This window comes from Gavialis gangeticus, unplaced genomic scaffold (genome assembly GCF_001723915.1).
Source record: "Gavialis gangeticus isolate Ggan-Ray unplaced genomic scaffold, GavGan_comp1, whole genome shotgun sequence".
Lineage (NCBI taxonomy): Eukaryota > Metazoa > Chordata > Crocodylia > Gavialidae > Gavialis > Gavialis gangeticus.
This window is the reverse complement of record NW_017729030.1, coordinates 41,826,949-41,844,868: the sequence shown is the minus strand read 5'-3', so window position 1 is coordinate 41,844,868 and position 17,920 is coordinate 41,826,949.

Here is a 17,920-nt window from a genome sequence, read left to right as displayed (position 1 = left end):
GAATGACAGTGATTGGGAAAGATTGAAATACAATGGTAGCAGGCCTCTACTGAATGGCCTGTAATGACTGGGCCATCACCTCGCATTGATTCATCCAGGAGCCACAGACCTCACTCAGGAACAGAGACAAGAACCCAGCATTTGAAAGACAAAAGACCCTGCAGAACCAGCAGCTCTCACCATTACAGACAACCGAACCTACACATCCCTGCATGGAGCACACATGCTTACTACGCCAGGGACTGACCCTTGCCTGGGCAAGACTTCTGTCACTCGGGTCACACAAGATCTGCCCCTATAAAAAGGGGCAGTGAAGACAGACCCAGTGGGATGCTCTCTCCAGCTGGACCAACACCATGCCATACTACCTATCCACCCAGAGGCCCTGCTGGGGCCCCCCTTCTGGACAACATCTATTGGATAAGGACCCCTTTCCAGCCTGGATAGGTAGATATTACCTGCATACCTCCTCCTACAATTTGGGCTCTCTCTCTGTCTCTCTGTCTCTCTCCTCCTGGACTTCAGTGGACTTCAGCCCCTGCACCAAACCTTTCTAACCCCTGCTGCCATTGTGTGTGTGTGGGTGCAAGGGAACCAATAAGACATTGTGTCACCATCTCTCCTGTTCAATAAAACCACTGTCATTTGCAACCCTGAGTTGGGTCATGTTTTACTAAATCTCAGTCCCTTCCTTATTTTAAATTCCAGCCTCATTCTCTCTTACCTCTAGCCCCCACCCCTCTCCACTAGTTTCCCACTCTCCTCTCAATACCTACTGCCTTTTCCCTGTGACTTTCTGCTGCCTTTCTCTGCTTTCCCACTGCCCCTGCCACTTTTCAGTCTCTTCTGCTGCTTTTCCTGTGATTTTCTGCTGTCCGACTCTGTTTTCAGGCTTCCCTCACACCTTCTGTAGTCCTCCCCCCTGCCCTTGCAACTTCACAGCTCCTCGTGTCTGCCCAGCAGTTTTCTCCAGCAACTGGAGCCTTTCTCCAGGTCCCAGCACCTACTGCCACTCCCTGCAACTTCTCTAGCCGCCCCGGGGCCATCCTCTGGCTCCCCACATCCAGAGCCCCTCTTTAACACCCACACTTTCCCTTAGTCCCATTTTCCCTCTCCCCACCTACCTTTTCAGCTCCCCCGTAGCTCTGGCTCCAGTCTCAGCTTCAGCCTTTGTGCTGCCATGCTTCCCTGTTCTGCAGGCTTTGGGCATTGTCTTTTAATCAATTAAGATCAATTAACCTAAAGTTACCCCCAACCTCAGGTCTTCAGCCCAGGCCCCTGTAGTCTACCGGTTCTACTCCTGGTCCTGGTAACTTTCACTCCCTACACTTCTACTTTCTTACCTTAACATTTCCGCAGGTATCTCAAGTACACCAAGCACATGCATAAATACACATCACAACACCCAACTTAGAAACTCACCTGTGTGTATGTGTAGGTGGGTGGTAAGTATGTAAATTAGTGAATACACATACACATACATATATAGATATCATTGTGCGTGTGTGTGTGTGTGTGGTATATAAATTAGTAATACACGTATGTGTATTGAATGTGCAGGTGTTGGTAACTAGTAACTGATTCTGTCTGAATTTGGTGTGTGTAGCGTGTATGGGCTTAAACTGGTGATAGGTGTGCATGAACCTAGACCAGTTATTTTGAATATGTGTGTATCTGAGTTGCTAGTGTGCGTGTGTGCGTGTATACACATATGTATATGGCATTGTGTATATGATATACGAATTAGTGATCTAATTTTTGGTTTTAGAATTAGTGATCTAATTAGTGGTCTAACTTTTGGGGTGTATAGTATGTGCTTGAATTGGTAATAGGTATACATGTGCCTAGGCTGGTTTGAATGTGTATGTGCCTGAGCTAGTAGCATGTGTGTGTATGCACCTAATTGATTTGTGTGTTTGTATATGTGCAATTGTACACCATGCCCTCCTGTCTAACAGCGCAATATTGAGATCCTAAGCATTGGCCTGACCCCTCAGGGTAACATACTCATGCCCCTGAAAAACAATTAATACAAAACAGGTGATGGGTCCCCTCTCCTTGTTTCTGCTTTTTGTGACTTACTCTTAATGCTAAGATGGTAGCTTGTTGCAAAAGCAGGCACATTGATGTTTTTTAGGACTTGGCCAGGGTGGCATAAGATCACAGTTAGGTGCCTAAGTTTACTTTCATGCCTAATAGGTATAATGAGACCTGACCAAAGATGTTCTAGGCATTTGTGAATTTTCCATAAACTCATGAAAATGTGTCATTTTCTTTCCTTAGACTCTTCCAGATTAATATGTGTAATGGATAAAAACAAGGCAAGGGGAAATCTGAGATCCTTTTTTTTAAAGATGTGTTGATATGCAGCTGTTGGCTTGTGACAAATTTCTGTTTTTCACTCTGTTGTTGAGACTATTTTGCCTGAGCTATGGCTATTTCAGTATTTTCAGATAGCTGCTATCAAGGCAACTACTGAAGTTGCTGGTTTAGCAAACATTGGAAGTTTAAGGATCCAGAAGCTGTTAGTGTGGTGGGTTTGCTATTACTTTAAGACCTGCAGCCTTGTTTATCAGTAGGCTGCCAGCCATGTGGTTATCTCACAATTACTGTGTATCTAGCCATGTGTTCAGTCTTTATTGTGACTGTTTCTCAAAAGTTGGAGCAATGCAAGCTCCTCTTTCTTAGTTCATGTAATTATTATGATAATTTGTGGTAGGTAAGGTCCAAACGGGTGTTTCAAGTTCTTAAGTGTTGCCAAGTAACATAAATGTCTAAAATTTTTATAGTCTCATGAAAAAAGAAAGTGTAGGTCAAACTTTAATTGTTTTTCCTGATGCCAGTTTGCTTTTTAATCACTTTGGGCTCTTGCCATGGTGTTTGTGGACCCCATAATTAAAGACAAAGACACTAAAAGGAAAATTAACAAACCAATAAAAATTGGTCACTACAGTTTTACTGTATTCCAGTTATGTCTCTGTGGTGAGCTTCTCACATTGAGATTACAGTACAGATTCTTTAGGAAGGAGCCAAGCTACCTTATTGGTCAGAACTGTAGTAAGTCCTCCGTTAGTTATGTCTGATACACAAAAACAGTTAGAGATGGGCAAAATATTAATTATACTTCTGTCTAAGAGAGAATAGATTATATAGACAGTTAATACAAGGGCAGAAGTTTTAGCAGAGGCTTATGGGCGCTGATTTAGGAGGACACAAAATCACAGCTGCTGTCATTACTCCAGGCACTGCTACCACCCAGTGTGTAAAACTGCCAAGCTAGTCCTCTCCTTGGTGTGGTTTGTGGTCCTTGGACTCATCTCCATGTGCAATGAATATGACTAAATATACTACTGATGTCAGGATTAGTAAACTAATCCTGATGTCACCATCTACACGTGTGTTTAAGCGTCGTAATTTACTGCACTGCCAGATAGTCCAGTCAAATACAAGTCGTATCTTCCAGCACAGTGAATTAGTCTACTGTGCCCTAACTGCCATGAATGTGTAGATGGTGGTGCTTTACTGCACAGCAAATTAGTCTGCTGCACAGTGAAGCATCTCATGTAGATGCACTCTTTGTTATCTGTCTTACTGCTGTAATTTGCTTGCTGAGATAAATAGGATGCACTACAATGAGTAACATAAAGTTGAGAGATGACAGCAGAGTATGCTTGTTTGCTTGCTCAGTTCAGAAGCTATGTTCTTTTTTTCTGTAATCTTATTAGTGGAAGAAGCCACACATCTCTTAGGATTCAAAATTTTTTGCTATCATCCTTTAATTGGTTCAACACCTGTGGTTTTCTTGATGGTGGTTTCGGTTCACTGGTAGGTGATCTACTCCATATGCTGTAATAGGGTTGTAATTTTTCCTTAACTTGATGGTTCTGTTGTCTCTTTCTCATGGCAGAATATTATTGGGAAACTTTTAAAATGTACAACTTTACTTTTTTGTTTTAGGTTAGTTTCTAAGAGATCTTAGTTCTTTGTATATTAAAGGACTAGTCAAAAAGTTTGAAGGTCAAGCACTCAGAAGTTAAGAATACCAGAAGTAAAGTTGCCTATGCAGTTTTCAAGAACAGAGTTGAACTCTGAGTTCATGCTTTCTCTTTCTGCAGTCTTGGGACAACAAACACACAACTCACTATGCCACCCTCATTTGTCCCTAAGATATGGTCTGCTCTACTGAGTGAGGCAGGGGCCTTATAACGAAGAACGTGATCCTTGGATTCTTCCTGCTGAATTCATCATGGCTGCAGATCACTCAATAATACGTTAATGTGTCCAACTAGTTATCAAGCACTGGCATTTTCAGTATAATTCAGTAGCACTGTCATAATTGCTAACCTTTTATGTCTGTAGTTACAGCATCTAGAAGCTACAAGCCTGGCTAATGTTGTTCTGCTGTACCTTTGGCTTCATATTCCTCGATATGAAACAAAATATGCACTTATTAAATCCTACAGTTTTGTTTCAGGAATTTCCATTGGTAATATGGGAAACAAATAGCTTAAGTGAGATTACAGTACTCAGTATGCAGCATTTATTATTCATGACTCATGAGCACTTTTCTTCCCTCCTTGCTGTGCTAATATGGTCAGTCCATACGGTACAATAGTTGGGGAAGAGTCTGTATACAATCTGTTTTGAACTTTACTGTCTTTAGTGTATGCAGTAGGGCCATTTTGCTTTGAATGTATCTACTGCAGTCCTAAATTAAACACATAATTTATGTGTAAAGGAGAATAAGAGACATCTTATTTTTCTGTTATATTCTTGAAGTATTTCAATCTTTTTATTGTTAGGTAGGAAATCTGACCAGAATTTGCAGTTACAATCAGCCAGGTCAAAACCTTGACTTCTGTAGCATTTGGTCACTTGGACATCTGTAGAGATCAGTGCCCTGGGAGCTGAGGAAATTCAGTACTTCTCAGGATCATTTCCCTGAAGTGCTTTCCTAGGATGAATCAATCATCACTGTGAACGTTATGTTATTTGTTGAGAGTGTGGGAAGGGGGCACTGGATAGAGAACAGAAAAATTGATGTAAATAAGGTAGTAACTCCTGGGGCTTGGTCTTACTGTCATCAGACATGTCTACATGCTAAACATGCTATACCCAGCAGCAGTGTCTTTAAGCATGATGTGCTATCTATGTGCTACCTCCCAAACCAGAAGCAGTGGTTGCCTCCCAAACCAGAACCCCTGGGAGAGGTTGCTTCACATGAGGTAATTAGTGTTGGGTCACGTTAACTGTCACTGTTCCTCAGTGGTGTTAGTAGGCCTCCTGCTGCACTGCAGAAGAATGCCTGCATTTCTACTGGTTTAACAGGAGCAGCAGAATTGCTGGGGACAGCATACCAGGTCCTATTCCACCAGCTGGGCTTCTAAGTGGATTTAGGCACCTAGGCATGTTTCTATTCCACCCTGTTCAAGTCCCTAAAAATCTGTTAATGCATCTACTTTTTAACACCCTATCATTTTATTCTTAAGTGTGAGTCACAAAAAGCAGCGAGGAGGACAAGGATCCACCCACCTTTTGTATCATTAGCTTTTCAGGGGTTCAAGCAGGGTGGAATAGAATCGTGCCTCCGGCACCTATCACCACGTATGTGCCTAATAGATGCAATAGGATCTAGCTCAGTAAGCTTATTGTGGCCCAAGTGTATTAACTGAGTTAGGCTGGTGTCTAAATTGTTTTGGTCACCAGGTACAACCCTTCGTTCAGATGCTCTTAATATTAGTTAAGAGTGGAGAATAGCTTAAATAAGGGGTTGGCAACCTATGTCTTGTGAGCTCAATCTGGCCCACCAAGTAATTTCCTCCAGCCTGTAGAGCCTGGCTTGGGACCGTATTTCTGCATTGAGGCAGTTTGGCAGCATTTTGGTGGGGCGGTTGCGGGGATGGGAAGAAAATTCTGTGGTGTTTGGTGACAGCCAAGTTGCATGTGTATAAGTGGCAATTTGGGGCCAGGGAGAAGCAGTAGTACCAGCAGTTGAGTTGGAAGCACTGCCCTGCCTTGGACAGAGCTGTGTTATTTCGGTCTGCTACTCGGAAAACGGTTGCCCTGGTTTAAATAAATTTGATTTGTTAGGAGGTGGAACCATCAGAACAGAAGATGAGACAGAGCTAGCTAGTGTTGAGTGCCAATATAAGAAGAGTACAGCAAAGTACATTCTGTAATAGCACACCTTAATTTTAAGGCTCTTGCACAGCTGGAGTGCACTACAGAAATTCTTGGCCAGGAGACAAGCTTTGAAGTAAAGAAAACATGCAGCCACCTTTGAAGGTGATTAGGTGCTTTATGTATCTATTGGTGCCTGTATCATCTCTTGCTAGTCTCTGCCAGTCAAATAAAACAGATTGAAGACTTTGTAAACCTTTGTTCATAATGTCTTCTTGATATCTGGGGACAATTTGATTCACCAAAACAGAAGAATTTCTAGACTTTTCAGATTAGTCCTACAATTTGGGTACACTGGGCTATAGGAGACTAAATTCTTCCTTAATTTCACATTCTGTTCAGCCTCAGTGGGGGTTTCATAGAGAATAAACCTAGGCATATGAGTTAGGGACAACAGCTAAAGTGAGAATCTAATCTGTGTATTATCACCCTCTCTACTTTTTAATAATTTAAATAACTGAAAATCAGTTCAAGGATGCAATTGTTTCCAGATGATTTTCATGTTGATAAGTCAGAGTGAGAGGTATGGAAAAGGCAGGAATACTACAAGCAGATTGTGTGGTATCTTTCCTGCATCTCTTCCAAATACTGAGTGCTGCTAGGTGGGTAAAAGAAAGGATTGGAAATAAGTCTTATCAATTTTGGTGGGTTTTTTTGGTTTCTTTTATGGAACAACTAGAGATGACTCTTGACCATACCTTCCCTTTCTTTCCCTACAAATCCTGTTTCTGGCTCTGTTTTTCATTCAAATGCTTCAGCCTTAGTTATAAGGCTCTGAACAGGTCTGCTACAGACTTTGTTGTAGTTGATACTTCCTGCCAACTCTAAAATCACCCCCCAGTTGTCTTCTTCCATTGGAAATTACAAGCGTGGTAGTGCAAATCATTGCAAAGGTTTTATGTAGGTTTATAGAAGCTAAAAATTGGTCCCCTATGCTATTTTACATGTCATATCCTATGTGCAAGTCTCTGCCCTTATTCTTTATTTTAATTAACATACTGAGGTTTCTTTCCCTCTGGTATTATATTTGTAAAAAAAATGTTTTTTTTGCTTTAACAGCCACTTATATATGGGTCCCACACTTAGTTTTTTCCTAGATCATTTATCTGAGTAATTTAGCTTGATGATGACTTTTAAAAGTATATGGAGTAACCCCTAATGGTTCCTAGTTGGTGCAGCAATTGGGACATGTTAGTTCTAGATGATTTAATGGGAGCACTCTCAAAATTATAGCAGAGAGAACTCAGTTTGGTTTTTTTTTCATTAATATATTTTGTGGTTCAGGTCAAATCAGTTCCAAATCCTATCAACTGAGCAGAACTCAATTGTTCTGAAAACCATATTAATTCAGCAGGCAGAACTCAATCCTTCTAAACACCATGTATGTGTTGGCTTGACACTCAACATTCAGGATCTCAAAACTGCGCTGTTAGACAAGAGGGCATGATATAAAATTATATACACATACACACACATATACACACATGAACATGCAAACATGTATTTCTGTGACTGTGTGTGAACATTAGGGGGCATTTGGGGTAACTTGGTGCTTGGGGTTATTTGAGGTCAAGTGGCCCCCAGGGTTACTCAGGGTCACTTGGGGCCCCGGGGTTACTCGGGGTCGATGTTCCCTGGGGTTACTTGGGGTGGGGGTCACTTGGGGTTGGAGTTACTTGAGGTCAGTTGGTGCCCCAGGGTTACTTGGGGGTGAAGGAAAATTCAGGGGACGGAGGAGGTGAAGGAGCAGAGCCAGGTGATCAAGCCGGGGTAGCAGAGAGAGAGCCAAGCTGGTCATAGAAGCTGGGAGGAGCAGCAGAGAGGTGAGGGGTAGAAAAAAGCCGAGAGCCAAGAGCTGGGAGGTAAAAGTCGGAGGCGGAGGCTGGTAAGTAAGGAGCTGGGAGACAGAGAAGCCAGGAGGCTGCAGGGGGTAGAGAGAGAAGCTGGGAGACAGGTCGGGGTTGCAGAGAGCTAGGAGGCAGAGGGCAGAACTGGGGGGAGCTGGGAGATAGCAGGGGTTAAATGAGAGCGAGTGAGAGAGAGAGACTGGAGGAAAGTCAGAGGGGCAAAGAGCAGAAATTGGAGCAGGGCCAGGAGATCAGTAAGACAAAACCCAACTTGGGGTTCCAGGATAACAATTGTATTAAACAGGCAACACACTGTATGGCCCAAGAAGTTATTGGTCCCCCCCCCCCACACGCACACAAACTCTTCCACCCATTAATACAATGGTAGTAGGAGAGGAAAGGATGGATTGAGGTCAAGTTGTGCAGAGACAGAGCTTGGGTCCCTTGCTTGGGGGAAGAAGGTGAGTGATAGCTACCTATCCAGGCTGTGAGTTGATCCTTGATGGCCAGTTGAACCCTTCTCCAGTTAGGTGTTGTCCAGAGGGGGTTGCCAGCAGGGCCTCTGGGCGGATAGGTGGTGTGGCATGGTGCTGGTCTGGATGGAGAGGGTGTTCCAAAGAGGTCATACTCTACTAGCTGTTCTATAGGGGTGGGCTACCTGTGTCTCCTATGGGAAGGACACGTCCAGGCAAGGCCAGTCCTGCTCAGATGCATATGTGCAGATCCAGGTGCCCTCACTGTCTGGTGGAATATAATGATGGGGTTGCTGGTTTCTGTAGGGTCTTTGTCTTCCACATGCTGGGTTTTGTTTCTGTTCCTGGGTGAGGTCTGTCATTTCTGGGTGAGTCAATGCAAGGCAATAGTTGGGTCATTGAGTTGATGGTCCGGTCATTACTGATCATTCAGTAGAGGCCTGCTACCATTATGTTTCAAGCACCCTCATTCATTCCCATTCATTCAGGAACCAATTTACATGAGCCTGGTTAGACATGAGTCACAGTTATTACATACTATATCATGGTAGGCAACATTTTTTGGCCGGAGTGCTGAAAAACACTACAATACCTACTTTGGAAGGTGCTGGAGTGCCAGCATGCCAGAAAAAATGAGGGAGGGGGTACATGACAGAATACTCTGTGTGTGCCCCTTGCCCCCCACCCAAAGCCCCTGTCCCCTAGCCCTGCTGCCCCTGCCCCCACCCAAAGCCCCTTGCCCCCCAGCCTGTGCTCTGTGGCTGGCAGCAACTACCTAGAGCCAGGGCTGGCTGCAGCCGGGAGGTTGCAAACAACTGCGGTGGGCTTTAGAGCCCAGGCATTAGCTCTGTACTTGCGCGTGCACCTGCGCAACCGAGCAGGCAGTGGGGGAGGGGCCTGAGGCAGCGCAACCCCAGTCTCTCCCCTGCTCCCGGCACAGAGCCGGTGACTGGGCTGCTCCAGCACAGCTGCTCTGGCACAGCTGTATGTAGCCATCCTGGGCTCTGGGCAGCTGCAGCAAGCAGCGGGTAGCCTGCAAACAGCTGCACTGGGCTCCATAGCTCCAGCATCAGCTCCTGTCTGCGGGCTTTGCTACATATGGCACTAAAACTACATCCTCCATTCCTGGGAGTTCAGATACTCCCAAATCAACTGGCAGGTATCCTATGTGCCCTGGATGTCCCCAGGGCTTGAAATATAGGGGAGGAGAAGCTTGGGGGGGTAAGCCTCCCCATAAAAGACAAGAATCCCCCATATGCCCCTCCATAAGAGATGAGAGCCCCCAGCCTGTCCCTTGGCTTTCCAAGCAGCTCAGGCAGCGGCTCCTTCCAGACCCGCCCCCCCCCACTCCAGGAGTTGGAGAACAAGTCAAGCCGTGAATGCCCCCACAAGAGGCCAAGAAGCGAGTATAGCAGAGAGAACTCAGTTGCCTTTTTCTTTCCATTCTCTTTTGGTTACTTTGAGTATTGCTTTTTTCCCCCCTAAGGTTTAGTTGCTTCCTTCTTGGATTTTTTCCTTAACAGTAGCAGAGTTATCACCATAGCTGTTAACTATTTTAACAGCAATCCCCACTGCCTATTACATTTGGATTGCCCATTTCCTTTAAAGGGCTGTTAGGATAATAAAAGTGACTATGTAAATAGATACCTCCTTGCTCAATAGAGATGTTCCCCGGTTGGATATGGAGTCATGTCTTCTTGCTTCAGGGCCAGAAATTAAGTTTTTACTGCTTGCTACCCTGTAGGACCAGCACAGCTAAGAGACTGCTTTGTACGGTGCCTGTTCTTATTCATGCATCAGCCTTAGAGTTGTTAACTAAGTTCAATTTGTAGGATCTTTATTCTAAGGGAGGTCAGAAACAAAATAGAATTGCTCACTCCACATTATTTTTGTTACCTGGTTCCTCTGGGTCATCCTTCTTCCTCTGTGTCAGTCTTTTTTTTTGTCTCCTTCACCTGCTGTGATTTATCTTCTAGACCAGTAGAATTCAACCTATGGCCCATAGCATGAGTGACTGGTGCCTCCTGAATCTGGGGGGGGCACCTGCAGAAGCCACTGGCGGCGGCGGCCCTGTTGGGGGGCACCAGCCCTGCCGACAGCATCAGTGTCAGCCATCGGGGGGCACCGGCCCCATCGGGGGGCACGTGCACCCCCATATACCCTCTACCAGTCGCCTATGGCCCATAAACTGGATTTGACCTCTGAAATGACTGGATTCAGACCCTGGCACAGGGGTTCATGGGCAAGAAGCTTGGCTTAGTGTGTTCCCTTTCCTGCCCTGTCCCGCCCCACCCCATGCCTCTGATCTTCACCATAGTCCTTCTGGCTCTCCCCTCCCACATAGTAGGCTTGCTTACTCTCTTCCTCACTTTATCACTCCCTCTTCCCCAGGGCAGTTGGTGTGTACTGGAGGTAAGATATCTTCTTTCCTTCCCCTCCCTCTGATATTGGCAGGCACCTCTTCCTCCCCTACAGAAGGTGAGTGGTGGCCCACGGTGTAGCTGGGATGCAAGTGCCTGCAGCTCAAAGTTTGAGCTCCCTTGTTCTAGACTATAGAGCTTTTGGTGCAGGGATTATCTTTTAGCATATGTTGTACTATGCTTTGTGCAACAAGTCCCTGACCTGACAGACTACAAGGTATTACCAAAACACAGGTGTTAAGGAAATCTGAGTCTCAGAATCTGTTTTGAAACCACAAAGAAAAAATGATAGTAGTACAGGTTTCCCTCACTTTATGCGGGTTCTGTATGTGTGAATTATCTCTTATGCTGTCACCGTTTTTATAACAAAAATTCGTTATATGCAAGGTAAATTCACTCTCATGCAATTTGTGTGGTGGAAGCCCACAGTCAGCTGCTTTGTGAGGTGCATTGAGGAAGTGACATGCACCAAAATATAGTTTCCTGTGTGGATCTGTGCTCCTCACTCATCTGCGATACGTGTTTCTGTAGTTGTCATCTCCATTATGATAGTGCTCTGTGCTTGTGTGACCTGTTTGCTGTTGGTGAGTACCAGAATTGTCTCGTGGAAGTTGTAGAAATGGGTCTTGGAACGTATCTCTATTTGTTACATTGTAAAGTGGGTTCCCTTTATGCAAATTCAAGTTATGCACCGTTTTCCAGGAATGCATGTATAGTACAAAGCGAGGGAAACCTGTAGTAACCCTGCCCCACCACCTCCCCCACATGTTTAAACAGCTCCAGGCCACCTCCCATCAGTAGCCAGCCCAGACACCTTTTATTAGGACTATTTGATCAGGAGCCATTGAGAAACAATAAATGCAGCACAGCATTTATAGTCACACTTGCAAGCCAACCCAGTTCTTCCCGGTCCATCACAGGATTTGCCCTATTAAAGTAAAAATGATAAAGTCACCAAAGTGTAGTGCTGCTAGACTGATTTGACTCCATCTGGTAAGTTTAACAGGAGCACAGTTATGTTGGCATGAGTTAAGTGAGTGGGTTTTTTATTATTATTATTATTATTTGTCAGCCAGGGAAATTTATTCTGGAATCATTGCCCGAAGAGACAGCATGAATAGGGTCACCCTAGAGTTTGGAACAGTCGCTCACATCTATCAATCACAGATCTAAGCGTATTTAAACTTGCTTGAGAAAGGACAAGTTCATTTCCTCCGCTTAAGATTTATCTGATTCTTAATGCAGAACCACTTTAAATCTCAAATTGTGTGTCCTCGCTAGCACCTGATTGATCATTTATAAATGTCTGTGGGAGGGGTTTGGTAGTTTTCAAAAGAGGTTGTAAGGCTTAGTCTGTAAAGAAGAATTCAAACCTTCCAACCCAAAGGAGGATTGTTTGCATTTACTCCTGCATGTTACTGTAAAATGGGACTGGAATATGTGGCTGTCAGCGTGGTATCTGATACCACAAAGAGGTCTAGTAGGATGTGTTTGGATGTATTTCCACTGTCTGTGGAAAGGAGATAGTTATCTGCCAGACTAGCATGTGCTGTCTTTGTACCATACTCTAAAGCCTGAGTAAATGTAATGAAGGTCAAGAAAATTGGTCATTTCTTGCTAACCTCCTGTGTAGCTGACTTAGAAAAAGGAGGCTAGACATGACTAAGTTTCAAGTTGCTAGATGCGGATTAGACTGTTACATGGCTTAGAATTTGTGGTAGACTCCCCTAAATACTATCCTCCATAGCAGAGATCTCAGATATATTCCAGGTCAAGGGCTACAGTCACAGGGGTGGCACTGATCTGTTGTGCTTCCAAGACTGGTATGCATGAATGGGCTGAATACTTAGGAGCATATAGTATTTCTTGTCCTGCTCTCAGCTTGTTTTTGATGACAACTGTAGTTACTCTGGGTTTGGATAATATTAGTAAAAGAAGAGATTTCTTTGTAGCAGAAAGCTCTGTATTTAGGGATGACTAGAGGTAATCTGGATTTATAAAATGCTTTATGTTTTGAAAAATCCCTATGGGGTGTGTGACTTAGCTACATCTGTGGTGCAGAAATCAGAGGTTGCCTTTGTCTCCTTTTGTAGCAGTTCCCTGGTGTTATAGAAATTCTTTGCATCTGAGTGTGCCTTCATTAGGCTTTTTCACACTAGTAATCATTTTCTTTCCTTCTGCTCCTCTATTGCAGGTTCTGTAATAGATCTTGATGACCTGAACGGGTAGTAGGAGAAGATATTTAATAGTTAAATCATCTACAGAAGCAGTAGTTACAGAGCATGTAATAATGACACAATGCAATGCACTCTCTTAGCTGGTTTCAAGACCTGGTGCAGATTTCTTGTTAGGGGGAGGATTTTTTCTTTTTCTTTTCCTTTGGAAGAGAATGTGACTAAACCAAGGGAGGGGAGGATGGTTCTTGCCTTTATGTCCGCATTTAACTTATTTTAAGAGTAACTTTTCCAGCTGAAACTTTCTGATGTCAGTTCTCTGAACTTATCATCCAGTCTCCCCTCCTTCTCCCCATGACCTCTCTCAGCTCAGAAAGGAACACTGTAGAGATATCAATGCTGTGTCACGGCATATGCAGTCTATGATGACTTTTGTCATTCCAGTCATATACCATCATGTCGAAGGACTTCAAAGTGTGATGGCCCTTATGTCAGGAACTAGGATGGAGCCTGACATCTTTTGTTGATAAGCAGGCATTTCCTATTTAAAAAGCAGAGCCAGATGCTTCAGCTATAGGCACAAAGTGAAAATTGACTGTTTGTAACTACATATAACCATGGGCTGATTGCATAATTAATTATACTTATGTAATAAATACTGTTATCCACACTGGAGATTAGTGAGGGGGTGGGGGGAACAACTACAATCCAGCTGCTGTAAGGACATTTGGATTGTTTGGATGACTTTGTGTCATTGCTGTGCATCGTGTAGCCTTTTTTATTTTAAGAAAAATATTTTGTTTTCCTCTCTTACCTCCATTCCTGGTAGCATGTGCTCCCCGGTTATGATATGATAAAGATCAGCTCTGCTACCCAGCAGTGTGGTAATAGATGAGGAGACGGAGAAGATGAACTGCCCTGTCCTGCCCATTCACCTCTATCCTTTAGATGCAGATTGACTCCAGGATGTGCAAGGCCTGCCAAGTAGTTAACCTGCGGGAGAAAAAAAAGAGTGCAGCTGCAATGAATGATCTGTCCTTTGGTGAAAACATCTTAATGCTTCCCTAATTACACCCCTGTAGGGTACGCACATCTTAATAACCAGCAATGTCCACATGGAGAAGGCAATTCAAACTGAACTTTAGCGAAGTTGAATAATGAACAGATGAATAACCCTGTTACCCTGTTCTTGAAAAGTTGAAAGTGTGTGTGGAGGGAATTGGAATGGTTTGGGAAATTAAGGCTTCAAGCATCTTATATTATCCCATTACCATTCTATTCTGTCCAACTCAAATGGTGATATGCAATGTGAAATAATTATTCCTCCACTGAAAAGATTCTAAGGGCTTGGCAACATGGAAACTTTGCCAGTTATTCAACGATATTTATTTGGGTATAATCCCCTGTGTGGACAGCCCCTCCCATGTGAACACTCTGATTCCTGTATAAAAGTAGGAGGACTATGCCAGTGTAACTATATTGGTGTTTACATTCATGTCTTAGGTTAAGGTGAATAACTTTTCCTGTCTAGACAAGGCTGAAAGTCAGTGACTTAAAGTTTAGTTCAGAAATTAAGGTGAAAGGAAACGGTGTGTGAATTGGGTTTGTGATAGTCCCAGATCCCCTTTTTTGTTGTTTGAGTATAGCTAATAGTCAGAATAGCCTGTTATGTGAGAACAATATTATGCGAGGGACAGGGGAAACAAGCCAACATATAAAATGCTATTTTTGTTTCAGTGGTCATACCCCCAACTTTGAGAGGTGTTTTGAACTTTTCAAAGTTTGAATGACTTGTCACATTAGCTAGATTAATATAATGGCAATTTGTTATTGTTGGATAGCTTTTAAATGGCTTCTGATGAAAGGACCTACTTCCTACTTCTTTATGGATTTGGGAATTGATTTCTAACTTATCCCTCAGCATTATCTCAGCTCCTAAGGGTCTCTGCTCATTGAAAAATGGTCACACTAGCGGTGGTGATGATGAGAGGCAGTTCAAAGTTGCTATCAATACTATGTATGAGATTACCAGAATTTATGACAGAATTCCATGACGTGGAAGCCTACTTGCTATGTTGCTGAGTTTGGGTGTCATCACACTGGGTCCCTAATCTGAATAGGTTACAACAGTCTCCTTTTTTTTTTTGTCCTGTCTGACGCACTCTTTGGGCACAAGTTCTCTGCTTGTTACTCCTTTATGGAAAGAAGACCACACGGTAGTCCAGCTGTAGTAGCGGCCTCAGGGGAGGGCAAACCAGGCGGCTGCCTGGGGCCCCATACTTTAGGGGGCCCAAATTTTTGGGGGGTGAAGATTTTGCAAAGAAGTGGCTCTAACGGACCCCAAAAAAGGGGCCCCCAATGACTCTCTTGCCCAGGGCTCCAACAACCTTAAGACAACCGCTGCCAGCTGACTCAGGCCCCAGGAACTATGCTGATTCTTCAGTCAAAGGAGGAAGGAAGAGAGGGGACTTAAAAAACCTTTCCCTGACTCAGTGGTCTCATCATTCCTGAGCATTTTTTGCACTTAGGTCTGAGTCCTCTAGAAGTTTCATAGTTTCTAGGGTCGGAAGGGACCTGAGTAGATCATCTAGTCCGACACCCTGCCATGGCAGGAAAGAGTCCTGGGGTCAAACGACCCCAGCAAGGTGTACATCTAGCCTCCTCTTAAAGACCCCCAGGATAGGAGCCAGCATCACTTCTCTTGGAAGTAGGTTTCAGATCCTAGCCACCCTGACCGTGAAGTAGCGCCTCCTGATATCTAGCCTAAATCTACCCTCTGCCAACTTGTGACCGTTATTCCTGGTCACTCCTGGTAGTGCTCGGGGGAACAGGGACTTCCCCAATGCCTGCTGGTCCACTCTGACTAGTTTGTAACAGGCAACTAGATCCCCGCTCAGCCTTCTCTTGTGGAGGCTGAACAGGTTCAGGTCCTGTAGCCTCTCCTTGTAGGGCCTGCCCTGCTGCCCCCTGATCATGCGAGTGGCCCTCCTCTGGACCCTCTCCATGCTGTCCACATCCCTCTTGAAGTGCGGCGCCCAGAACTGGACGCAGTACTCCAGCTGTGGCCTGACCATTGTCTTGAAGAGGGGGAGGATCACCTCCTTGGACCGGCTTGAGATGCATCTGTGGATGCACGACAAAGTGCGGTTGGCCTTCCTGACTGCATCCCCACACTGCCGGCCCATGTTCCTCTTGGCATCAATGATGACTCCAAGATCCTTTTCCGCCTCTGTACTGACAAGAAGGGAGTTCCCCAACCTGTAGGTATGGTGCCGGTTGTTCCTACCCAGGTGCATCACTTTGCACTTGTCGGTGTTGAATCCCATCCTATTCTCATCCGTCCACCCTTGTAACCTGTCTAGGTCTGACTGCAAGTTGAGTCTCCGCACTGGTTTCCAGGCAGCTTCTGATGGTGATTTTAAGGACTTGGGTCACATTTTTCAAAGCAGTTAATGAATCACCTCTATTGAAGATTGAATTTAAATCCATGAATTGCCATGACAGATGTGCTTCTCTACAAAACTATAGCTTTCAAAGCCCAAGAAATAACATGTGAGAGTGGAAAGGCAGTTTTATCCGTCAGGCGAGAGGTGGTATGGTATGGAACAGCCTTCCTAAAGACATCAGGCAAACTTGAGGCTGAACATTTTCAGGAAATGCTGCAGTCTGAGAGAGCCTTCCTACCATAAATAATGGTCACACTTTGAACCCCTCCCCACAAAGGGAAAAATTCTGCGGACAATATGAAGTCTATCAGGGACACTCTATTTTGATCGATGTTACATAGAAGATGCTTAGACATTTCAGCAATGGGATGTCAGGAGTGGATAGATTTGAGAATACGAACACCAGTGGCATTTGTGCAAGTTGGGGGTAGGGGGGAAGGGGAACCAAACCAGCTCTTGAAAAAGAGGAGAACCAGGGGTTATGGGAACAGTTAGGAGCCGAGAGGAATGGAAGGAAGAGTCCATATTCAATCTGGAGCTCCTCTGTTAGTATTGCAAGTGTTTGGATCCAGGGCTCTGACTTGGCTCATCTTTCATTTAGAAGCAGCAGGAATAGGAAGGAACAAAGCTTGCTCGTTTACACATCATACCAAGTTGCAAATGTTGTGCCAGGCTACCTATTGCTAATGTCTCTTGAAGCATTGCCCTGAGGAAAGACACAGATGTCAAAAGTTTAATCTTTTTTTTTTTTCTGCTTCTGATCTTCAAAAGAAAAACTTCAGGTAGGCAGAGTCAGCAAATGGTATTCATAGCTGAACTGCAAATTAGATTGGAAATGCTCTGGGCAGGCTCCGTAAATTACAAAGCTAAAACTGAGAGCTGTAGTAAACCCTTTGAATTTAATTTGAATGTTGGCAGTCATCAGTGGTTGAAAAATTTCAGGACATCTGAGCTTTAATTCTTTTTAATTTTTTTTTTTAAGCAAATGAAAGAGAGGGACCCTGTGGAGCAAAGTAAAACACTGGCATTCTGCAGGCTATTTAGAGCAGTTGACACATTAAAATGAATGTAATATCAATAATATAATCAAGGCACATGAGCTCTCACTGTTGTAAGGCTTACTTTTTTTCTTTATGTCTCATTACTTATACAAATCTGTCCCACCATTCTGCAGTGCTTACTCCAGAAATACTACTTTCCCCTGTAGTGCAGGCCGGCGTCCCTTTGCATGCTAATGCAATATTCTATTTCTAACTCGACTGTAATAGATTAGTGAATACATGCAGCTATCATTTCTCTGCTAATGTGATTCCAGCCATGCAGAGAACCTGAAGTTTGTCTTAAACAGGCTAACTCCTGAGCATTACTCACATAAAATTC